General features: G+C 46.5%; 1 pseudogene; it reads right to left on the bottom strand.

The window, feature by feature from the left end:
- Positions 1 to 24,032: 24,032 nt before the first annotated feature.
- Positions 24,033 to 24,142, bottom strand: LOC149121002 (U2 spliceosomal RNA; annotated as a pseudogene).
- Positions 24,143 to 26,034: the final 1,892 nt, after the last annotated feature.

Genomic DNA, 26,034 nt, shown 5'->3' with positions numbered 1-26,034 from the left:
GAGGACACACAAGCAAGGGACAGAGGGGACGTCGGCTGGCTCGCCGCCACCTGTGTCCATCCACGCTGAAGAAGCCCAGGGTGCCGGCTCAGCAGGAAGCATTCCAAGGGGAGTCTTCGTGCATCCTCCCGAGCTGTGGCCCCGTCAGGCCCCGTCCTTATCTGGGGTCAAGGGGACACCGCACCTTTGGGAAAGCGGGGTCGAGGGCAGGACGGTGCCACTTCATCCGACACAGCTGGCGCGTTCGTTTTGGAAACGGCTGTTTGGGGGAAAACTGACTGTTTTTCTTTCAGTAATTGTTCCCGTTGGCTTCTTTCACCCCCACCCCACCATGACGCAAGGAAACAATTAGAGGCAGTAAAACACACACAGCTAAGTTTAGCGAGAGGGGAAGGCCGGCCGAGTTTTCTCTGAGCTCCCTCCCAGAATGCCTTTTTCTGGACCTGGGAAAGAAGAGCAATCTCAGTTTTTCCATCCATAAAACAGAGCTCTTGATGACTCCTGGCATCGCAGAAAACACTCTGAGGACAAACCAGTTGATAGCTTTACACTGGTCTGCAGATAGAGCGATTTGAAGTAGGAGGCACTTCAGAAAACTCAAGGAAAACTAGAATTAAAAGATAAGTTTATTTTGATGCAGAAAATTTTAAATCTATGCCTGCGAGGATTCTTCAAAAAGCTTAGGGAAAAATGTGCATTATGAAAAAAAACTACACACAGATTTCATGTTTTTGCACCAAACTACTTAATATCAGGCCTCGTGTTGTGTGCAGCAGGTTAAGCTGTTGTGGGTGCAGGGCCCAAGCACTTGGGCCATCCTCCACCGCTTTCCCAGGCACATTAGCAGGGAGCTGGATGGGAAGAGGAGGAGCCGGGACTCAAACAGGAGCCCATGTAGGATGCCAGTGTCTCAGGCATTAACCACGACGTAGGCCACAAGGCAAAGATGTTTCACAGTGGGAAAGGGACACCTAAGAAGAGGACCCGAGCATCTGCCCGCCTGCATTCCCCATCTCCAGGGTAACAGAGCCAGCCAAGGAGAGCCACTTGTGGCTGAGGGAAGGCCACGACTCCACCATGCTTTCAACTGCATTTAAGGAGCCAGTTCCCGATTAATCAAACTCCAAGGTCATTCACCGAACTAGTATTTCAGGTAGAAGGGGGCTATGTGTGCATGAGAGAGGAGAGGGAAAGGGAAGGGAGCAAATAAAGACGAGAAGGATTTTTTTTCTCGCACATTGTCTGCATCTGAAATAATCCACCGTTGATCAGCAGAAATGTGCTAGCTTAATAGAGCCCTCTTTTTGGTCTGTTACTCCTCTTAAAAAAAAAATAAAAAAGCCACATCCGTGGTGGGAGAGGATCTGGCCTCGGCTGTGGTGCCTGTCATCCCTGGCCTTCCCCAAAGTCACACTCGGGAACATGGGGGAGGCAGGGCCCTTCTGCTGGAGCTGTTGCGTTAGGATTCTGCAGACTGCCTGGGCAACCCCTGGAAAAGTGTGCAAATGAAACAAGACATATTTCTGAGGTTGTCAGCAGGTAGATCCACTGGTCTGTGGTAAGTAATCTCTCTGGGAGGAAGTCTCGGTTCTGATGTCTGTGTTGAACGGTCCGCAGCTGCCCGGCCGCCCCCACGCAGGTCTGTTCGCTGGGCGAGGAGGCGGAGATGATGTGGCTTCTAACAACCAGACTGAAGCGTAGCCTCAGGCTGTCTTGCAAAGCCCCTCCAAACAGCCTCTAATTAATTTTTATCCGGGCATCCCAATAGGTCCCGAGAGTACAGCAACCCAACAACAAAAAAGCCCGTGTCCAGTCATTTGGAGAAAGCTTTGACGTCACACTTAGAGATTTCAGATCTCCAAAAGAGAAACTGCTGCAGAAAAACCAAACCAAACCAAAACCAAACCAAAACCAAAACTCCTTCCTTTCACTTCCCTCTGCTCCACTTGGTTTTAGTCCTCCTGCTTCTTGTCTTTTTCTTTTTTTTCCCCTTTATAGTGGCCATACGTCCCATCTTTCTTGACCCCTCCTGCCCCAGGTACTTTCAGCGAGAATGCTGTGGCTATATATATATATATATATATATATATATTTTTTTTTTTTTTCTGCTGGAGGAAAACCCAGGTTCTCATGGGGCTGCACCAGGGGATCCCAGGAACGGGAGGAGCCTCTCTGTGTGTGTGGCCCAGAGCCGGTGGGCCCGGGCCCGGGTGCTGTGGGAAGCTCGTGAGCAGACAGGGGTTGGAGGCAGAGAGGAGCCTGCACTGAGCGCAGTGTCAGTGCAGCGTCCTGGGGCTCCCAGAAAGGCTGTTTGTGGGGCTCAGTCAGTGACCCCCCCGCCCTCGCGAAACTCCCACAGGGCCTGTACAGGTTGCTTTCCTGCTTATTCCCAGGGGACGTGGAGGCGGTGGGGCCTCAGCTGCCCCGGCCCCTGAGCCTCTCCAGTTCAGGGTGTTCAGGGTGCCTTGCTCCCTGGAGTCCGATCTCCCTTGACCTCCTCCCCAAGCACCTTATCCCCCTGCCAGGTCCTGGCTCCTCTGGCTCTGCTCAGGAAGCTTCTCTGAGGACCTCAGAATGAATGAAAGCTTGGGAAGTGCCACGGTGTGAATGGATGCATTCAGAGGCGCTGCAACCCAGCCCCCTCCCGGCTTCCTGGGCTTTCCGGACACAAAGGTTGAGCCACTGATCCCCTCCGGAGCACCCAAGATGGGAGAGTCATCTCGAGCCAGCCGCGGGTGTTCATTTCACCATCACCGGGTGCCAAAGACATTTCCTCGGGACCCGCTCGACCCGACAGCACCCAAGAAATGGGGTCATTGTTTGTAACGAGCGCCAGCAGCTTGGCTGCCGGACAGGAGTTAATCACAGAATCACAGGCCTAGAAGAGGCTCTGCCGTAGCAGGTCCAAGCCAGTGAGAGCCAATCCTATTTTTGAAGACGCCCACGGAGCCCCAGTCCCAGTGACTAATCGCTCCTAATTGTCTTCTTTAATTTTAACCTCAAGCCCTAGTGCTTTAAACAGATTTCCGTTTGCCCTGTCCTCAGAGAAGGCAGAAGCCTTGCTCATCACACCAACGGGGCCATGCATTTCCCCTTCCTCTGCCTTTTCCTGTCTCCTTGGACGGTCCACGGACGACACAGGGTGAAGAGTGAATGCCTGGGAGTCACATGCCACAAGGGCTGACGTCTGGGTTCTGTGCCTAACTCCGCTGCCAGGCCTGTTTCCCCGTGTGCAAAGCTGGAGAACTGACAGTGGCTGGACTGAGTTACCCGAATGACACAATGGGAAGAAGGTTCTTTGCATTGGTTGGGGGTGCCATCCTGCAGAGAGAGGGGTGAACATGGAATCTGAGTTCTTCTCAGTACCTGTCCCCAATGTCAAGTGACAGTGATGGGTGAGGCAGCAAGAACAGGGTCAAGAGAACTGGCCTGGTCTGTGGAGTGGAGCTCAGTCCTATACCCAGCACTTGGCTATTGCCGGTCTCCTGACCCCCACTCAGGCAGGCACCACCTCTCTGGGCCTCAGGGGTATAGTCTGTGATCTCTACCCTGACTTCCCTGCCAGGAGCAATGGGGCAGCATCTGATGAAAGGAGAAATGAGGCTGTGGAATGCCGGGTAGAAAGTTCTAGGCACACGTCAGGCGGAAGGGTGATGATCAAGCAACCTCCTTGGGCCAGGGACCCCTGCCTGCGGCCCTGGCCTCTTCTTTATGGGGTGGGGCCACATTGGTGTTTCGCTGCTACTCCCCTGAATTGTGCATTTCCTGGGAGTCAGGACTGGGGTGGAGCGAGTTAAAGTTTATCTTCTGACTCACTCTTTAGTGTTCACATTTTCTGAGACTCTTAGTTCTGTTTTGCTTTGAGAGGAACAAACGCTGGCTGGGAGAACCGTTCAGTCAAGGAGCAGCACAGCACAGAGGGTAGGCGGGTGGTCAAACCCGCGGGCTGTGGGCCGGGGCCCGGTCGTGACCTTCCCACCTGTCTGGTCCTTGGGAAGCGGCGTCGCTCTCTCTTTCAGCACCCTCAGCAGTACAATGGGGATACTAAGAGCTCCCAATCAGTAGGGATTACGTGACTACGTATCACGTGCCAACTAAGCGCCCAAAGGTGTACAACTGTTATTATTAATCAGATGTTTCTGGCTCACGCTTTGAAGAAGGCTGAGGATTCTGATTCCCCTCTGAAAGATGTCACCAAACCAAGACCACTCTCATCCAGGGGGCTCCTAAGCTTCTGGGGGGCCCTGACTCGTGGAAGGAGAGGGGCAACGTTACACTCTCTGCAGAAGAGCTAACACAGGCCCTGAGATTCACACGTGTTATCAAGGGGTTTCGGCCCATCCATGGAGTTACTGCGGTTCATCACCCTTAGGAATTTCTGTTTCATTCTCTTATTTACTAGGTCATCAGGATCATCCAAGTATAGCTCTGGATGAAGTAAGGAAAAATATCTCATCAGGAAGTGTTCTGGGGGCCGGCACTGTGGCATAGCGGGTAAAGCCACCGCCTGCAGTGCCGGTATCCCAAATGGGCGCTCCTTTGAGTCCCAGCTGCCCCTCTTCCAATCCAGCTCTCTGCTATGGCCTGGGAAAGCAGTAGAAGATGGCCCAAGTCCTTGGGCCCCTGCACCCATGTGGGAGACCCGGAAGAAGCTCCTGGCTCCTGGCTTTGGATTGGCGCAGCTCTGGCTGTTGTGGCCATCTGGGGAGTGAACCAACAGATGGAAGATCTTTCTCTCTGCCTCTCCCTGTCCCTGTCCCTCTCCCTCTATATCTCTCTGTAACTCTGCCTTTCAAATAAATAAATAAAGCTTTTTTTTTTTTTTTTAAAGAAAATGTTCTGATGTTTGCTATCACCCGGAGGTCCGTAAAGGAAAGAAAACATATGAGACAAACGAAACCAAACTAGATTTTCTGCAGCCTCTTTTTTGAGTAGTAGGCTTTTGATGCACACCATTGTGAACTTGTCTGTGCTCTGAAAGAACCTGGGAGAAGTGGTGCCTCCGCCTCTTCACCATGCCAGCAGCCAAGAGCCAAGGGTCACTTTGTTAAGAATTCCCAAGTCTGGAGGTTTAAACGGACGATCAGGCTGTGAACCTCTCGTTTCACATCTAGCTTCCTTATTTCATGCTATATGAAGAACTCTCTTAAGTACAGCGTGTATAGGCTAGGGTTTGGAAGAACTTAAATTAAAAAACAAATAATGGCAAATACACCCTTCAATATGATTATACCTTGGACGACTTCACTGTAATTTGGTAGGAATTAAGGGTTGGGCCCACAAGAGTTTAATTTTCAAGTCAGAAGTATATTTCAAGTCTCCCCAAATACCTACTTAAAAAATACCACCTTTTGCATGTTCTGGATTTATTTCTCCCCCCCCCTTTTTTACAATTGGTTTTGCAAAATTAATTTGCTACATAGAAATATCTTTTTTTTCTTATTTTAAAGATTTATTTATTTATTTGAAAGGCAGAGTTAGAGAGAGGCAGAGGCAGAGAGAGAGAGAAGGAGAAAGTCTTCCATCCGCTGGTTCACTCTCCAGATGGCTGCAATGGCTGGATCTGGGCCTATCTGAAGTCAGGAGTCAGGAGCTTCTTCTGGTCTCCCGTGTGGGTGCAGGGGTCCAAGGACTTGGACCACCTTCCAATGCTTTCCCAGGCCATAGCAGAGAGCTGGATCAGAAGAGGAGCAGCTGGGACTCAAACCAGCGCCCATATGGGATGCCGGCACTGCAGGTGGCGCCTTTACCCAATACACCACAGCGCCAGCCCCTACATAGAAATATCTTAAATCACTTTCCCGCCAAACCAAGGGTATGGCTCGAAAGAGGAAGTGAGTGGGTACCTCTTGCTTTTTTCTGTCCAGGGTTGATAACCCACAGGAAGAAACTGGTCGAAGGCTAATACAAAAGTCAAAGTAGTACCGACATTTCCTCTTTCAAAAGTTTTTATTTACCAAGTATTTAAGAGGGAGGGAGGAGGGAAGGGGTGAGAGAGAGAGAGAGAGAGAGAGAGAGAACGAGCTTTCATTTGTCTGTTCACTCCCTAAATGCCTGCAATGGCAAGACCAGGTCAAAGTCATGAGCCAGGAACTTAATCAAGGTCTGCTATTGGATGGCAGGGACCCGACCACTTGAGCCATCAGTGATACCTCCAAGGGTGTACATTATGAACTTAGACATTCAGAGTGGGGGTGAGCCAAATGCTCACCCTCTATTTTATTTTTCTAAAGATATGAAAGTTTCAAAAATCAAGTTTTAGAGAAGATAAACAGATACTATCAAGTCCAAGTAAATGAAGCGGAGTGAGGGAGAAGAGGAAGTACAGGAGAAGAAGCCACGACAGAGCAGGGTAGGGGAGAGGCAGTGGGGGAAGACAGGACGTAGTCGCAGGGGCGGCGAGGACAAGGCCGAGACTGTGGTCACCTCCTCTGTGCATGTATGTCTGTGTGTGCTGTAAGTATGTATGTATGTATGTACATACTGCCTAATGCACACTCTTTATATATGAGGTACTCAATAGACCAATGGAATCAAAACAAAGAGAGAGTGAAAAACACCAGCAGCTTTCAAATTAATTTCAGCTTGGGAGTGCCCTTGATCTGGGCCTCGATCTTGCCATTATCATCAATGGCCATCTGTTGCCCTTGAAATACTACTTTTTTTTTTTTTTTAATTTCAGTGCTGTTCACACGTCTTCAACTTCTTTAATCCCAGGCAGCAGAGGCTGTATCCCAGTGAGCTTCCTGCCTGCAGTGGTGGTGGGGGTACGATGCAACAGGAGCAAGTGGAGACCCATGGCTGTGAGGGTGGGGCCCCCAGTGACCTGGGGCAGTATTTCCCTATCCTGATGCAAGGGATTGGACTGGAGCCTCGTGGCAACCTGTCTGTAGATTACAGACAACTGCATATGGCCCCATTTGAAAAGTGATTTCTGAACTGGGAACTGGAAATTCCCAGAGTTGAAGACAAAGGAAGAGACATGAAAGTTTCAGTCAACGTTCCATGGAAGTATGAGTCTTGGCAAGAGAAAAAGTGTTAAGAGACCGGAGCTGTAGCAGAACCTCTGAATGGAGTCTACACAGCTGCTAAAGGAAAATGTTCCCTATTTGGGTAACTGGTCTCCATACCCCGTGTGATTACATCTAGCCCAATATGATGGATCAATCCATGCAGGTGGCCCTTGGAAAACACCATTCGCTAGGAAGCAGCTTAGAGGGGACTCTAACTGCAAATGGTCGTGTGCCATAGACTCTGAGCAACACCGCCAGAACAGGGAGCCACCAAGGATTCCGTGATGGTAGGCTTTCTGGAGGGCAATGGAGCTAGGACACTGGTATTAATATGGTGACCCCTAGTGTTTCCTGGTGGTAGGACGACCTGGAATCACACCAGCACCTTTGGCCTAAGAAGGGCCTCTCCCTCCACCCAGTCCTCTGACTGAAGGAGTTCTCGCCCATCATAATTGCTTGCGTCTCTGAAACCATTACGTTAAACAAAACCCTCTTCAACTCTAATGCATTTGCCTGTGCACTATCTATTTCCAACCCCTGCACACAGCGGAGCCTTGGCGTGCTTTCCTCTTGGGACCTGTGGCCTCCTGTCCAAGCACGTCAAAGACCAAGACACATCAACTCATGACTGTGATTGCCACGTCATGAACCATGGAGCACCGCATCGGAGGTGAACTGCGGTGCGGCTAGAGCCACGGGGCAGCAGCTTGCTTAGCAAGGATTCTCTCTGAGCACGTCCACAAAGCACGGCCAGCACCCTGCGTGTCACCGGTGGAACACAGCTGCTGTCTGTTGGATTTGTCATCTGGGCACCCTTGTGTAGACATTGTAGAATCTGATGAGCCCAAAGAAAGCAAATGGATTACACGGGTTCATGCAAAGTCAGATGAACTGACAATTCAGCCATTTGCCACTTCTTCATTACTCTTCTGGATATTTAAGAGAAAAGTAGTTTTCTGGGGGGATTTGAATAATAGATATACATTTCATAAATATGTCATTTTTCCTAATTTCTAATATTACATGATATACACAGAGATAGCCGGAGCATTAAAAATAACGAGAACCTGTTCATTAACTATCAGGAAATATACTTGACATAGAACAAATGGGCTGAGGATGGAATGGCAGCTGGTTCAAATCCTAGTGCCTTCCAGCGTATGGTTATCACCCTGTTTTATCAGTGTTCCAAATGCACTTAGGTGTTGGTAAAAGGAAAAGAGATAGGCAGAGTGTCTTCTGTGGTGTTTTAAGATGTAAGCCATCATATCAAAAGACATTAAACTGCATAAACACCGACAATTCTTGCCTTTCTAGGCTGATATATAAAGCTTCAATGCCAATAGCTGGAATGACAGCAACTGGCCCCAAAGAGAGCTTGACATTATTCAGTTCTCACTGGTCTATTGAGAAACAAAGGCCAAAAGCTACATCTGAACCAGAAAGCTCCAAGAAGAAAAAGTAATCCCACGATTTTGGTTAGTTCTTGGATGACACCTTGATGGTTCCTGCTTTTGGAGCCAGAGCTCCGGTTTGGCAGCTGACGGTGCATCCTTGCCTACAGAAGCTTCATCCACGTGCCAGATGGCCGTGATAGGAGAGAAGGCCGCCTACTGCCCTCCGAGAGGGCAGGGATGACACAGACCTTGACCAGCGGTGGGAGGTAAGCAGGCTCTCGTAAAAGTCTACCGAATTTGATTCCTCACCCTCCCCTAATGCTTGGCTATAAGCAAACATAACACAACCTTCTTTTCAAAAAATTTAGATTTCCAATCTCAAAACAAATGGTGAACAGCAATAGCATGGCTAGGACGTAATTTCAAAAATAATAACAAAAAATCAATTAGTTTCAAATATCAGCTCAGGGACTCTCAACCTCACAAATGTTCCATTAGAAACGAAGCCTTTGGTCATAGGCTTAGAATAGCGAGTTTCAGCCTGTGGGCTGTGCAAATGTAGTCACCCGCAGATGGGTGGGAGCCCCGGGAAACTGATGCAGAAGCTCAGGCCCACCCATGCTCCTGGGGGACGTCCTTAATGCAAGGTCAGAAAGGAGGCGGGTGGCTTTCGGGGAGGCAATGTGGATGGTCCCTTAGAGAGTGGAGGAAATGGGGTTCAGGGGAACACCCAGGGTACAGAGAACCAGCTGTGGGGCAGACACCTAAGATGATGAAGAAAATGGCCAACGTACTGCTTTACTGGACTAAAACGCACGGCTCCCTAAGATGTGACAACAGCACCCGGAAGTTCACAGCCCACTCTGCTTCTGTGGCTCTTGGAGCGACTGCTGCCTTCTACGCCCGAAGCTTCGCATCCTGTTCCTGAGAAAGCCCGCTTCATAGAAACACATCCGAACATCTTCCTTTACCTTTCGACAAAATGAGACAGTGTCCTTGGGAGCTTCCCACCCACCGCTCCCTTGGCTACTTCACTCCAGTACTATTTCATTACTTATTGATTTTTCAACGCCTCTCCACATGGCTGTAATTTGCACAAGTCCTTACAGCCCTTAGCGATTTTTAACACCTCAAGGTAAGATCACGGAGTCTGCTGGAGACTCGGCTACTCTCTTTTCTGGAATGATAAAAAAAAAAAATCACTAAGACAAGCACCACCAGGAGGCCATGGTGGACGCAAGGCGCCATGACATTGGAGGAGACGCTGCAAAGAGAGGAAGGGCCAGGGCCACTCCACGTGGGTGTGGCCCCGTCCTCCTCGGGCTGCTGGACTCCAGGCAACTTTCATTTTTGAAATGCAGTCAGACTCAGCTTTGGAGCTGGCAGTACTTGGTTTAAAAAAAAAAAAAGTAATAGTAAAAGCCTATTAAATAACCCTAAAGCTGGGAGAGCCAGATTGACTATGATCTATCCAAAGCTTAGTCACCACTCTAGTCAATTTGTGAGATACATGTTTCCCTTTGTTGTAATTGAGGTTCCACATGAGGAAAAATAGGACAGACAATGTTCCCATATTGGACACAACAGAATAAAATGACCAGTGTCTTCCAGAGAACTCATTTGGGAAAAACACACCAGTGTTACAAAAGAAGGAGATACACTAAAAAAAAGTGTATTTTATTTAAAAAGGTATAATTTAGACTCCTAGTAATAAAACATGTTCGATTGGCAGAATTTCCAAAGTCTTGCACCCAGACTTCATTATGTCGCTTTGAAAAATTTCAAAAAATTTATGCAGCTATTGTATTATATATTTCTAGGGAACACTTTTTGTTTTACCCGTAAAATGCTTTCATGAAGTTTCATTTTATGTATTCATAAACATGAAAGAAAAATTTAATACTAAATAATCATGAAAAATGATGTGCTCTTCCACCCAAGGACAGGGTTGAATTCACTCTTCACTTCTACTATGGAAAGGATATTAAAATTGGGGCTGGTGCTATGGCATAGCGGGTAAAGCTGCAGCCTACAGTGTCAGCATTCCATCCACTGGTTCGAGACCTGGTTGCTCCACTTTCAATCCAGCTCTCTGCTGTGGCCTGGCAAAGCAATGGAAGATGGCCCAAGTCCTTGGGCCCCTGCACCCACCTGGGAGACCTGGAAGAAGCTCCTGGCTCCTGGCTTAGGATCAGTGCAGCTCTGGCCATTGTGGCCAATTGGGGAGTGAACCAGAGGATGGAAGACCTCTCTCTTCCTCTCTCTCTCTCTCTCTCTGCGCCTCTCTGTAACTCTGCCTTTTGAATAAATAAATAAATCTTAATAAAAACAAAAGGATATTAAATAAAGGATCCTTAGAAGGAGGGGCTCTTAGATTGGCCTTATGGAGAAGCCACAGTCACCACCCCCCCCTCAAAAAAACCTCAATAACTAGCAGATCATTTACATAATACCATATTGCTTCCCAACGCGGCACCCTGAAAACCATTTCTAGATGGTTCCAACAGCAATAAGTTGAAATAATTCACAGAATTACAGATGTTAAAAAAAAACAAACTTAAAGTAACTTTAGGACCCATCTGGCCCAGTTACTGCTTAATGTGTTGAAACTGGTGAAAACAACCAATCAAAGGAACTCTAGTCTGTGGCATTTGAAGATTTCTTTCTAAAACTAAATGTTGGTAAGATTTTAACTCCCAGTTGTCTTTTACCTGTTACATTTATTACTGTCTGTTGGATGTCCTTCACACGACTTGTATAATCGCTGTAATACATTAGGGCTCACTGAGGACTTGTAACAGGAGCAGTGGTTGTTGCCTGCACTGCTCTGTCCCTCTCCTTGGAACGCACACTCTGAACTCAGTTCCCAGGGAGGCAGCTGTCCCTGCTCTTAGTTCATTTGGCTAAGCCCGGCCAACTGGACACCACACCACCCCATCTGAGACAATGAGAATCGAATCCAGGACTTCTGCCGGAGCCACTTGTCACAGGGCACTCCCTCGCTTTGGGGGAGGTTTTATTGGTAGCACACGAGCTTGGAGCTGATAGGGACGACTGTGCGAAAAGCATGCTTGGAAAAATGAGGCAAACAGAGGAAGAGAGAACCAAAGTGGGTGGGTGGAGGTGAGAGAGCGATTCAGATTTTACTATTTGAGTTCTTGAATCCAGCTAAGCCCGAAGCCACCAACCCTCGACACTTTCACTTTATTTAAAAGGAAGAGAGAGATGCAGACGACACAGAGAGTTTTTCATCTGCTGTTTATAACTTCCTATCGATAGCTTTCATCATTCTTTAAAGCCGGCGCCGTGGCTCACTAGGCTAATCCTCCACCTTGCGGCGCCGGCACACCGGGTTCTAGTCCCGGTTGGGGCGCCGGATTCTGTCCCGGTTGCCCCTCTTCCAGGCCAGCTCTCTGCTATGGCCAGGGAGTGCAGTGGAGGATGGCCCAGGTGCTTGGGCCCTGCACCCCATGGGAGACCAGGAAAAGCACCTGGCTCCTGGCTCCTGCCAGGATCAGCGCGGTGCGCCGGCTGCAGCGGCGGCCATTGGAGGGTGAACCAACGGCAAAGGAAGACCTTTCTCTCTCTGTCTCTCTCTCTCACTGTCCACTCTGCCTGTCAAAAAAAAAAAAAAAAAAAAAAAATTCCTATTTGTTCTCATTTTATGTGAAAGAGAGAGAGAGAGAGAGAGAAGGGAGACAGGGAAATATCTTCAATCTGTTGGTTCACTGCCCAAATTCCCACAATGGCTGGGCCAGGCTGAAGCTGGGAGCCGTGAATTGAATTTGGTTCCCCCTGTGGATGACAGGGACACCAGTATTTGAGCCATCACTGCTGCCTGCCAGGTGCACATTAGCAGGAAGCTGGCCTCAGAGGAGCTGGGACTGTAACCTCGCAGTCTGATATGGGGTGTGGGGATCCTAAGTGGCTTCTTAACCACTGGGCCAAATGTCTACCCCAACTGGTCATTTTAATACATGAATTAATATGCTTCCACTTTTACACAAGCTCGTAGAGTTTGATTCTAGTTAGTTTCAACCAAACTCAACCCAAACAAAAAAACACTCCTTATTAATTGGGGGCACGTCTTTCCATGAACAATCTTCTTGTCTCAAATGGGCTTCCTTTTGTTGTGAAGTGAATCTGGCATGTTTAGGCGGGTTCACTGGATTTGCAGGGATTTGTAACGATTCTGCCATCTGTCTGAGAAGGAAGTGCTGCTAACCCATTGCATACTTCTCCCTGTACCTGCCTCGGTCCAAGAAAAGCTCTACAGAGCAAGCAAAGGGGAGCTGAAAAGTCCTAACAGATACTGATGATGAGGAAGATTTACTGTTTTTGTTTTAGGCAATTCTGCACAGTAAGAAATTTCCTAGAGGATAAGTATTGGGGTTCACTAGCATCCACAATACCAAAAAAAAAAAAATGGCTGGGTGTACTGCAGGCATTTATTTGAGAAAACTTATTGGAAGAACTGCTGTCAGCTATTCATGTTTGCTGTACATTGAAGAGTGAAAGGCATTTATGGCATGGCAGTGTTTCTGAGGAATTTAATGCAATCTAAAAATGATCACACTGTTCTCTGAAGATTAACAAAATTCCCAGAAAACACCAGGAACATAAATCAGTGGGAAGAGCTTTCTTTTACTGTGACTCACATGATCATTTTCTAAAAAAAAAAAAAAAGGGCATTGAAATGCAAACATCCAAGCTCTGATGACTCACTAAGGACGCTACAGCCAGGCACCGCTCTGGTTGGCCCTCCCCTCACAGGGATGTGTAAGAATCCCAACTTTGTTGGAATTCACAGATGTGGCCAGAAGCTAGGCCAGACCCCAAGTTCCTGAGCCCTTGAAATTCTCTAAAGTGAATACCACTCAGAGAATGTGCTCATTCTGAACCAACCAACTCTTAGGTATTTATTTCCTAGCCATCTTTTTCTGACAGTGACTGTTGGCCAAAATCTGAGGCCGATCAAAAGCCACAAGGCAGAGACATCTAAAGCCCGAGAAGAAAATATGAACGTTACCCAGAGCAAATGGCTCAAAGACTCTCTGTGCTGAGGCAGCCCAGCCATATGGCCGGCTTGGCCCGGAATCAAAATCAAAGTCGTAAAACCTTCACTACGGCCAGGGAGGATGCTCGGACTGCCGGGCCGAGAATGACCACACTGTAACACCGAGAGCTGGCCAACCAGACAGGAACTCCGCAGCAGGAGGACGGGCTCTGGCCTCGTTTTACCTCTCCAGTCTCAACTCTCGGCTTCCCTCTGCTGCGGCCACACTGGACTGCTCGTTGGCTTTCTTTCATGTCACGTGCTTCTCGCAACTCTGTGCCTTTGATGATGCTGGTCCTACTGTCTGGCATGACCACCTCCTTGGCTCTCCTCCACCTGCATCAAAGTCCCAACCAACCCGCCCATCTGACTGAGCTTTTCTCCCTGGCTCCTCTTGCCTGCTCTGAACTCCCTGTGGTGTCACAAGGCTCCGTCCTTCATCATTTCCCCTCAGCCTCGCTGCCTTGACACAGCTTGTAGTCTTCCTTCTTGTCTTCTACCCGCGTCCTGATCTTGCCAACTTGTTCTTCTGCAGCTAGTTCAAACATCACCTCCTCCTGAAAGACTCCCCTGATCTCACTCTAATTTAGAAGCCTCTTGGTGCCTCCTTTCTTAGCCTCTACCCCACCGTCCCATGCTCATTGATCGTCATGTGTATCTGTCTTTTCCACACGCCTGGCATAACCTTGATGGTTGAGACCACATATCACCCAACTTTATCTTCCTCTCACTGAGTGCTCAGTGCCCAGTAGGAGAGAAAGACGGTTGGAGCAAAGGAAGACTTAACTCTTTGAGACCTTGCTGTCAGGTCCCTTCTTCTGGAAGGTTCCATGAGCCATCTGGTCCTGTTGCACTTCACATGCATGCATGTTACTTGAAATCTCACAGTTTGGACTTGCAGCATGGACAGTCCTGCCCTTCTCTTTTAACAGGGTAAGCTCTTTAGGGTTGGGACTCAATTCTCTTTCATCTCGCTATCTCTAAAATGTCTTGTCCAAAGAGGGTGCACATTTGTTTCTGTTCCAGAAACATTTGTGGGAAGTTACATGATACCATCAGGTCACAAAAATCAGAAGGTCATTCAAACAACTGACCACACAGGAGAATCTTCCTAGCTTTCATAAAGAGCCTTATCCATCACACCTAACTAGTAAGGTGGAGGGGTGTGGCAATACTCCTGGTAGCAATACTGGCAAACACTTACTACAGGATACAGGTTCTTCTGAGAGCCCTGTATGTACCAAAATACCATTTACTTGTGCTACTGTCCACGGGTAGGATTCCCATTTGAGTCGGTGACAACTGTGTGTCTATGACCCAGGAGAGAGGGTTAGATCTGGTGAGTTTCAAGCTTGTATGAAAACTGTGATTATATGGATTTGTTCTGAGAGTTAGCAGATAGATCCATCCATTGCTCTCTGCCCACACTTTAGTATTTTAAGCCAAAATTATTTAAAATTCCATTAACCTGTGCTTTTGCAACTCAGAAAGATTCTTCTCTGAATTTCAAGATGTTTTCAGTAAATAAACAGCAGGTTTTTAGACAGGAAAGAAAGACAACCGAGGTGATATGCTCTACCGTGTAGCATCCTCGTAACAACGGCTACTGTATTTGAAAGGATGGACGTGGATGCTGAAGTGGAAGCTCCGCACCTCTCCTACGGGGACTCCCACCTCATCTCACCCTGGAGGCTATGGCGCAGCCAGTACAGAGCAGAGCACAGACTGCCCTGCCCAGGAAACGCTTAGGAGGGGAGCTGTTATTAATTTAGTGCTCACAATAACCTAAACAGGGCAGGCATTGTTTTCCTTATCTCTGAAGGGACTGTGGGTACTGCAGAAATTAGGGAACTTGTCGCAAGACACCCTCCCCCACCCTCCAGTAAAAGACAGGATTCGAATCCAGGTTTGTCTGAGTCTGTGTTAACTATTAACTCACAAGGGAGCCTAGTCTCACCATGACTAAATCGTTTTATGACTCTGGGCTGCGGAGTCAACTGTGGGGGAAAGAATTAATACGCAGAGTAAGGAATCAGGGCCCGGCAGAGATGCTAGGACTTGGAGGTGACCTTGGTCTACCATCCTGACCACACTCTCGACTTGAGGGCTGAGGCCCAACATGTAGGTGTATAATGCAATTTCAGAGGCCTCTTGAGAAAGGGCACGTCTGACCCACCTTGTGATCTCACAGGGTTGTTACCAGGAATAACTAATAAAAAAGCCGAGGACGTGTCCAAGTGCCACAGTGACAGATGTGACTACACATAAATTAGTCTTGCAGAAAGCCACTTGCCTGGGGTCATCATAAATTTCTGATGGTGCAACACAAGACTGATTGTATTTACTTTTGCTCTCTGTCGACTAGAGGAGTGTGATAGGCCAGTAAAACAATTTAGTTGGCTGGTAAATTATCTGCAAGATTGATTAAAAATAGGAAGCGGGCAATTGGCAAATTGTCAATGCACAGAAAAGAATACTCAACAACTATTCCCAGAGATTAATTTACACAGGGGCACCATTTGAAGACGACATCTCATTGGGTTCTTGCATTATTATTTGGACTGAAATTACCGTGTGTGTGTGTGTGTGTGTGTGTGTGTGTATGATGTAGACATGTAACATGGTGCTCGTCTCGGCTCTCAATTCAAGATTAGGAAAACAGTGAAGATAATACACAGGGGAGAGCAGCCCTTAGTGTTCATCATTCTAAAAGAGATCATTTGGTGGAAATTAGAAAGAAAACATCATCCACGTAATAAATGACTGAGTAGCCCAAGAATTGGAAGCTCTCGCTATTGTTCCCTCGTCTCATAAATGATGTGCCTAGATTATACCATCACTCTAACGTGATTACGTATGCAAATGATGCAGACAGTTATACAATTTACAATTTGGCTGAAATTGTTAAAGAACCAGCAAATGGACTTTGACAAATCGCAATTTGAGGTTTTAAAAATGAACTTTTATTGCAGAGCGAGAAAACAACTTATGTTCAACTGTGCTTATGTAAATTCCTTGAGCTACACACAATAGGGAGGGAGGCAGTTGGTGACGCTCGGCTCCATTTTTAAAGCTACCATCCACTCGTCACGGGGGTTGGGAAATGGATTTCTCAAATATTGCTCTGGTTGAATCAAATATTGGATTAATAGGGGATTATCATATATCCCACACGCGGATGACCAATTTTAAAAGAATTAGGCTACAACAAAATACATTTAATTTAATATTTCTTTGATGAGTCACAGGGCACTTTAAGATCTCGCTGTGCCCTCAGGTCATCGTTATGAGCCGCTGTTGAGAGTGGTGAGGCGTGGGAGAGAGTTAACAACCAGATCCGGTCAACAGAACACAGGAAAGCAAGGACTATGCTGGGTGTAGACCTTTACGTCAGGGTGCTCCCTCTTCAGTGTTGATCTCTTTCTATCCCCAGGGGCACTGATGGGTGACTACTGTCTTTCCTAGTTAGGCCAGAGCTCGGTTACATCATAGCAGGAGATCTCAAAGAGGCATCTGGGGTCACCTCCTTTAATTGTCACACATTCAATATTTTTTTCTATTAGTAATGTTTCTAACCATCATCTTTCCCACTCTCCTTTCTCCCCATAGCATATGGCCACTATACTTGATACACAACCAAAGAGAAAGCTTAGCAAGTGTCTGCTTGGGGAGGATTGAAGAAAGAGAATTAGACATGTCCCTTGTCATCCAAGACTATCTCAAATATGTTGCTCCATGTACATATAAAAAGGCTATGGAGAACATTCAAGAAGCTTCAACCGAAAGGAAAGAGCCAGCCAGATGCTGAAGAAGTCTAGAGCTTCCCAACCATTTACATAAGACCAACTTCTAGTTGACTCTTCTGTTACTGCTCTTTTTTGAAGCCTACGTTATTCACTTTCCTCTTCAATTACAGGGCACCAAATTAGACTGGAGGAGGGTGTTTACCAGTGGAGGGTATAATGAGAAGGTTACTTGTGGTTTCAACATTTTGTATTTCAAGCCAGAACTATTTCTAACAGTGGCTGGTTAGTTCATTTGCTTAGCAAATAGGCAAATGAAGCCAGAAGAATGAATTCACTACCCTTGGGCCAGTTGGCTTCCCAGGTTTCACAGCTACAGACCTGACACTAAGGTTGGGCACAGGGCAAGGCTGCCACCTTGGAAATAAAAGTGACTCAGTAGACAGGCGGAGACAGCGGCCAGCAAACACTGGAGAAAGTGGTTCCAACATTAGTAAAAATCAAAATCATGCACATTAAAATAGGGCGACACTTTGTCCATTAACTCAGTTTGGAGAGCAGAAGAAAGGAAGGTGGGGAGGGGGGAAGAGGAGACGTTGGGGTAAGGGAAGAGGCAACAAGTAGGTGACAAAGACAGAAAATCCAACACTGGCATGGAGAGTGGCTTCTCCAGTATGGCGGGTGGGAGTGGGAACCGCGCTAACTTGTTGGACAATAATTTGGCAATAAAAGAGCCAAATGCATGCTCAAGCCCTTTGTCCCCATACTTCTCCTTCTAAGAATCTGTTGAGCAGAATTCTGGGAGTGTCATTTTTCTTTAGAACAGGAGTAGGGAATACCCAGCCTGTGGACCCCATAAGGTCCACATCATCTGGGCTGACCCCCCCCCTCCCCCCACCAAGGCAACCACAGGCAGCACCTGAAATTCAATAAATCTATAGCAGGCTAATTTTTCAGTTGATAATTCTGTATGGCCCACAAATGACGCTATAAATCTCCAAGTGACTCTGGGCAGAAAAAAGGGTCCCCTTTTTTCCTTCTGTTCTAGAACACGCTGTCCACTCACTGCCTGTGCTGTAAGACCCCTGCCCCATGCATGTTTGCCTGATGGAAGCCTCCAAGTGAAAATCAGATGACTCCATTTTTGCGAATGCAAGTGAAAAAAAAAAAAACCTCCAGGAGAGGAAAAGATTTATGTCTGCCCAAGATATTCATAGCGGCACCATTCACGTTTGTGAAAAATGCAAACAATATGAAAACCAGTGGGATAGTTAATAAATAATGTTACATCGGTATGATAAAATACTACTCCATCAACAAACTGATGTTTGTGACAAGTTTTCCGCTGGCATGTGTTTATCATATGAAAAACAATATAAAACTGCAAGAAATCTGATATCAAGGGCATGAAACAATACATGTAGATGTAGACACAAAAAAGTGCACCAAAATCATAGGCATGATTATTCTGGCTAGTGATATGAAGAGTGACTTAATTCTGCAAAATTTTGTATATTTGCAAAGAGCTTTTTAAAAAAGACCGTGTAAATTTTTATAATCAGAAAAAATTCATATTTTTTAAAAGAGGAGATTTAAATAAAATCTGTTTAAATAAAATGCTGTTTCTATGATAGTCTTAGCTCCTGGCTGCAGTGGCCATTGGAGGGTGAACCAACGGTAAAGGAAGACCTTTCTCTCTGTCTCTCTCGCTGTCTACTCTGCCTGTCAAAAAAAAAATGCAGGAATAAAAAGCACACCCACTCTTAAAGAGGCAAATTATGCCCAGAAAACTGAAGGAAAGAAATGTATTGTCAAGAATGCTCCACACTGGCGCCACAGCTCAACAGGCTAACCCTCCAACTGCGGCGCCGGCACACCCGGTTCTAGTCCCGGTCGGGGCGCCGGATTCTGTCCTGGTTGCCCCTCTTCCAGGCCAGCTCTCTGCTGTGGCCTGGGAAGGCAGTGGAGGATGGCCCAAGTACTTGGGCCCTGCACCCCATGGGAGACCAGGAGGAAGCACCTGGCTTCTGGCTTCAGATCAGCGCGGTGTGCCGGCTGCAGCGGCCATTGGAGGGTGAACCAACGGCAAAGGAAGACCTTTTTCTCTGTCTCTCTCTCACTGTCCACTCTGTCAAAAAAAAAAAAAAATTGCTACACAGAACAGGTTCTGTGGCGTAGCGGGTAAAGCCGCCACCTGCAGTGCTGGCATCCCATATGGGCACTGGTTCAAGTCCTGGCTGCTCCACTTCTAATCCAGCTCTCTGCTATGGCCTGGGAAAGCAGTAGAAGATGGCCTAAGTCCTTGGGCTCTTGCAACCCCATGGGAGACCTAGAGGAGGCTCCTGGCTCCTGGCTTTGGATCAACTGAGCTCCAGCTGTTGCGGCCTTCTCTCTCTCTGCAACTCTTTCAAGTAAAATAAATAAATCTTTTTAAAAAAAGAACACAAACACACACACACAGGTGGACATCCCTGGCTGGTGGGATCATGGGTGCCTTGTTTTATGCTTTCGTGTTTTCCTTGAGTCATATAGCACTTTCATAATAGGAAATACTGGATAAAATACTTAGGGAAGACAATGTTATTTTACAGAAAGAATCTGGGTAAGAGTATGCAGATAAACCATTGAAACTCTTACCAGCACTTCCCCAAAGAACTCTGAAACTACAAAGTAATGGTAAGCCATCTGGTTTAGCAGAAAACAGTTCGATGCTCAGATGTACTCCGCATTCAGTCTGTTATAATGTTGCCTGTCATGGAGTCTGTGGAAAAGTCTTTTGAATACTTGGGAGGAGCTGAGAGTAAAAGGCAAATAACATTGCTGTAATAATATGCAAATGGTCTTAACAAGAAACCTAGGGGTTTCTGGGTCACACTTAGGGAATTGCTGTTGTAGAGCAGTGGTTCAGGGTTTGCCTAAGAACCATGCACGTTCTCCCTTCTCTAAGAACAGAGCGTGCACACACACACACGTGAGTTTGTAAATACCTCTGAGGGGTCCCTAGCACCCTGGAGTCTACGGACAGCCCAGATGAAGAAGACTTGACCAGGGAGTCAGCAAGCGTTATTCTGGCTGTGTTCGTATCCTGAAGTACCTAGGTCAAGACCACGCTCAGCTAAGGTGCCTCATAAACACAAAACTACTTCCAAGTGTTGGTCACAAAATGGAATTTAGATAAGGTTATTACGGTACAAAGAAATGCTGAAATCCATGCCTAGCTCTTCCATCACGTGCATTTCCATGAGCTTTATGAAGACCCTCCTTCCCCCACTATTACATGGAAGGAAATAAAAGTCTCTTAGAACCTTAGAGAAAAATCTAAAACCACCAAAGGGCTGGATGAAGCTAAACGGCAAATAGCTCTCCGTTAGCGGAGCTGTCGTGCCGAGTCAGCAGAACGCCTCCCCATGCAAACGGCAAGGACTAGCTGCAAACTTCCCCTCTTCACTCCTTCCCTGAACTTACCTTTTTCAGAGAACCTAAATGGCTGCAATTCAAAGACACATTGGAAAAAATATAAATATATATTTTGGGGGTAAAAAAAAAAATCCATTAAATTTTTTGATTGCATCGAGTTGCCTATCAAGGGTGTGTGAATGATGCCAGGAAAAGATACTTTTCTAAAAATCGATAAGTTGAAAGTGCTGTTTTAGGGTTGCTGTAGTTGTTGGTTGTGTTTCAGAGCTATTCCTATTGACCTGAATTCAAAAACAAGGTATTGATTTATAAAGTACCTTCAGTAAATAAATGCACATTCTTTCGGCTAATCCTAATAACCTGTAGCATACAGAACATGGCTTCAACTCCGCTCAGCCGAGCCGCACTCGTGGTGTCACAGTTAATCCTCTCTCAGACCCAGGAGGCTACTCTTACAAGCGGGGACAGCCAAGGTGGCAGACAAGAAAACTGTGCAAAGAGTAGGGATGTCTTAGCATTTTCTTTTCCCAAAAGGCTTTTCGATTTTCCGAGCAGCTGGGAGGCACAGATAAACCATGGCCTTGCCGTGACTGAATGATGACTCACTCTACGCAGCTCTGTCCTTGACAATGAACGTTTCAGGAAGTACATGGAAAATGCATATTCTCTTTTCATCCTATTTTTCCATCCACTTTTTGAAAGCCCCTCTTTCTGGTTGACTACTGGATCCATTTTATTTTTTATTTTTATTTATTTTTTTGATAGGCAGAGTGGACAGTGAGAGAGACAGACAGAGAGAAAGGTCTTCCTTTGCCGTTGGTTCACCCTCCAATGGCTGCCACGGCCAGCGCGCTGCGGTCGGCGCACCGCGCTGATCCGATGGCAGGAGCCAGGTACTTATCCTGGTCTCCCATGGGGTGCAGGGCCCAAGCACTTGGGCCATCCTCCACTGCACTCCCTGGCCACAGCAGAGAGCTGGCCTGGAAGAGGGGCAACTGGGAATATTGGATCCATTTTAAGGAAACAGATGAAGAGGCTCCTGGCTTTATACTCAAAGTCTACATTAGGACAGTGCTGCAGATCTGTTTGCACCTTGACCTTAACTGATGGGGATTGCATTGCATTAAAATAAAACAAACAAAAAACCCCAGTTTTCTTCAAAATCATTTTTTTTATTAATTTATTCATTTGAGAGGTAGAGTTACAGAGAGAAAGAGGGAGAGACAGAGACAGAGACAGAGAGAGAGAGGTCTTCCATCCTCTGGTTCACTCCCCAAATGGCTGCAATGGCTGGAGCTGGGCTGATGCAAAGCCAGGAGCCAAGAGCTTCTTCTAGGTCTCCTGTGCAGGTGCAGGGGCCCGAGCTCTTGAGCCATATTCTACTGCTTTCCCAGGTCGTAACAGAGAGCTGGATCTGAAGAGCAGCTGAGACGCTAATTGGCGCCCATATGGGATGCTGGTGCCACAGCAAGAGGCTTAGGCTGGTACGTTACAGCGCCAGGCCCCCAAAGTCATTTTCTAGCCATTGCAATTGACTTGGGCTGTTCAAGAGCGTGAAACTTGAGCAAGGTGTTGAGAATTGGCTTCTTCCTGGACTTTTCTTAAAGTCATGCCCAGTGATACTTAGGAACTGTTACTGGGTGGTCACGCACCTTGTTTACCAATGAAGACACATTAACCCATTTTTTTTAAAAGAAAAAATACAGGGCAGCATAGAAAAAGACAGAAATCAAACATCAGAAATTACACAGCTGGGAGACATGTGCCTGTCTCCATGATGAGGGCGTGTGCTAGGCCACATGGAAAGAGCCGCCTCATGGCTCATGTCTAGCAGTATTTGGAAAAGTTGATACATTCAAATTTAAATCTCAAAGAACCAATTTTCTAACAATTGAGCTTTCATTACTTTTCTCACTTGTTATTATTATTTTTGTTATTTAACTAGTTGTGTTTCTTTAAAGCAAGTTTTCCGTGCACACATGACTCTGTGTAGTGGTCTAGGGGGGTGGTTTGTGAAGGAGAAGCCTTAGGACTGGGGTGGTGGGGAGGGGGTGGCAGGAGGGGGTGGGCTCTGGGCCTCACATCTGGCTTCTGTCAGAGCAGTTCTAGTTGATCTGCACAAGAGTTATGAGAAAGAATTTTGCCTCTAAAAGCAACGACAATGAAAGGTTGAAAGTCACTGAGAAGCTATGTTTTGAACGAAATGGACTCTGAACATTAATAACTGTTCTGTAGGAACGCAGCCGGTGACTTTTCCAGAGCTTCGAGCTATCCATGTTCACTATGGAGAAGACAGATAGGCAAGAAGGAAAACTCGAAAGTTCTGTAATGGTATAACCGAGATCACAGTTGTAGAAACTTGGTTACTATTCTGTGTTTTCTATAAGTACATACAAAGGAGTCTTCAAAATGTTCATGAAAAATGTATATCATAAAATTCCTTTTTCTCACAAACTTCTTGATGTACCCTGTATACATCCTCATTTGAAAATGAAATGAGTTGGGCTGGCATTGTGCACAGTGGGTTAAGCCATGGCCTGTGATGCCAGATCCCATACTGCAGTGCCAGTTTGTGTCCTGGCTGTGCCATTTCTGATCTGGCTCCTTGCCAATGCACTCATGTGGGAGACCAGGATGGAGTTCCTGGCTCTTGGCTTTGGCTTTGGCCTGGCCCAGCTGCAGTCGTTGTGGCCATCTGGGGAGTGAACCAAGAAATGGAAGATCTCTTTCGCTCTGTCTCTGCCTCTCTCTGTCATTCTGCTTTTCAAATAAATAAAGTAAATCTTTCAAATTAAATGAGTTGAGCAAATCTACATACTATCTTATTGGTTTCTTTTTACATATCATTGCATGTCACCAATACACTTGTACTTTATACTTCGTAAAGTTTGTCTAGTGTGTGCACTTTATCCATTTTAATTCTGCATCTCGTTTATCCATCACCTCGTTTTGAAGTGTTTCTTCTTCTCTTACAAACTGCCCTGCTGTGACCATCCCAGATAGTTAGGTAGAGCAGAATTCCACACAGGTGCACCCAGGCACACATGGGTTATAGGTCTCTGGAGACAAGGAGATTCTCAGCTTGTCTGCCCCCACACCTGTGCCTGTTGCGTGGGGCTGTGGGCTATCTCCAGTGCTCACCACAACACACTCTACAACCGTGCTTTGTTATGTGATTCACCACCATCAAAACCTGGCAGAGTGTGATATGGAGTAGCAGTTACAAACAGGAGGGTACAGCAAAAAGCTAATGGAAAGTGGAATTAAAAGATAAGCTCATTTTGGTGCAAAACCCTTTTGAAATCCATGTGAATGGTTTTCCTAATATGCATTTTCCATGAACTTTCTGAAGACCCCTTGTGCATAAGATCCCAAAATTTATCGTTTAATTTCATTTTAAATCTATTTAAATTTAAATTTCATTTACAGTTTATATTTTAATTTTACTTTCCATAAGCATTAAACTGATAAGAACAGATACTACACTTGATCTTAGCCAAAAGGCCGAGAAGCGATGCTTTCCATAAGCATTAAACATTTTATTTATTTATTTGAAAGGTAGAGAGACAGATAGACACACGCACATACAAACAAATCTTCCATCCAATGGTTGACTCACCAAATACCTGCTACAGTCAGGGCTAGGCCAGGCCAAAGCCAGGAGCCAGGAATTCTGTTTGGATCTCTCACATGGGTCAGGAGCCCAGTGACTTGAGCCATCATCTGCTGTCTCCCAGGGTGCACATTAGTAGGAAGTTGGAATTGGAAGCAGACCTGAGACTCAAACCCAGACACTTTGATGTGAGATATGAACATATCAGGTGGTGTCTTAACTATTGCACTAAATGCCCACTCCTTTCAAAACTGTTTAAGGCACCCTTGTATGCCCTTGGCAGCCAGGTCAGCTGACTTTGAATTTCAGCGTCACCGTCTTCCAGATAGAGGATCTTGGGTATGTGACTTTGTTCATGTGCTCCTCAATTTCGTAAGTAGAGGAAATGATAATATATTCCTGATAGTTATTGTGCTATTTAAATGAATAAGAACACATATGGGCTGGTGTTCTGGCATAGCAGGTTAAGCCTCTGCCTGTAGTGCTGGCCACCCATATGGGCGCTGGTTCGAGTCCTGGTGCTCCACTTCCAATCCAGCTCTCTACTATGGCCTGGGAAAGCAGTAGAAGATGGCCCAAGTCCTTGGGTGCCTGCACCCATGTGGGAGACCTGGAAAAAGCTCCTGAGGCTCCTGGCTTCAGATTGGCTCTGCTCTGGCTGTTATGGCCTTCTGGGGAGTGACCCAGCAGATGGAAGACCTTTTTCCTCTGTCTTCCTCTTTCAGTCTGTAACTCTATCTCTCAAATAAATATTTTTTTTTAAAAAAGAACATGTAGACACTCAGAACAATGCCAGATATTCAGGAAGTAATCAACATATTGGTTACTACTAGGGTGCGTTTTTGATTATTTCAAGGCTGGGATGATTTCTGATCTGAAGGTCAATGTATGACCTTTGAATCCCTAAAGCTCAGAGTTTCTCTGTGGGATGTGAGACACAGCTCCCCAAAAAGTGTGATGAGATAAGGATTCTTCTGTCTTCAAGGTGGTCTGGTGAGGCCAAGGGGCCAGAGCCCCTGTGCCCACAGCACGCCGGATGCTGATTGCTCCGGTCTGCTCAGCAAAGATGCTCATTTCCCTCGGGTGCAATGCCTTGAGACAGGTTGGGAGACACAGTGGAAGGCATTCTGCTGATTGCAGATTTCACTCACAGGGCACCACGCCTCCACCAATTCTGCTTTCTCCATTTTCTCTGAACTCTGAGCACCAAGCTCTTGGCAAACAATCACACCCAACCAGACTCCTAGCCTGACCCATGTGAGCGAGGATAAGGCGGTCAGTTTTCCACAAGTTTACTGAGGTCACTCCACCAGCATATTGCAATATAATATGATAATCACCACTTTCTAGAGAAAGAAAAACAAGTTAACAATGCTTATATCATGTGACTCTCCTGTTTTCCGATTCTTGGCTAGACTAGATGCGGCAGTGCGGCGACGCCCAAAGGGTGCACGTGTGATGTTGAGGGCTGTGTGCTGCTGGAGCCCGAAGGTGTCCTGAAAAACACTGGTGACGTTTTTGTGAGCAACCACTTTTCTGTCTTTAACTTTAGTCGCTGTTTCTCCTGGTCTTGAGGTTTTGAAGTTTATGATCGACTCCTTTATGGGCCTGGGTCCCGTGTCTGCTTCAGTTGAATGCAGATGCATGTATCGAATTCTGGCTGAAAATCAGCTGTCTTCTCAGTTTTCAGAGGATGGCTCTCTGTTCCTTCCATCAGCTCCTTCGGCCTTTGTTCTTGGGTCCAATCTGCAAGCCATCTGCACCCTTCCTTATTAAGACCATATTTGCTGAGATT

The sequence above is a fragment of the Oryctolagus cuniculus genome, chromosome 18 (genome assembly GCF_051225735.1).
Source record: "Oryctolagus cuniculus isolate XC-2025 breed Fujian yellow rabbit chromosome 18, ASM5122573v1, whole genome shotgun sequence".
Lineage (NCBI taxonomy): Eukaryota > Metazoa > Chordata > Mammalia > Lagomorpha > Leporidae > Oryctolagus > Oryctolagus cuniculus.
The sequence above is the reverse complement of the archived record's forward strand: the minus strand, read 5'-3'. Positions and strand labels throughout refer to the sequence as shown.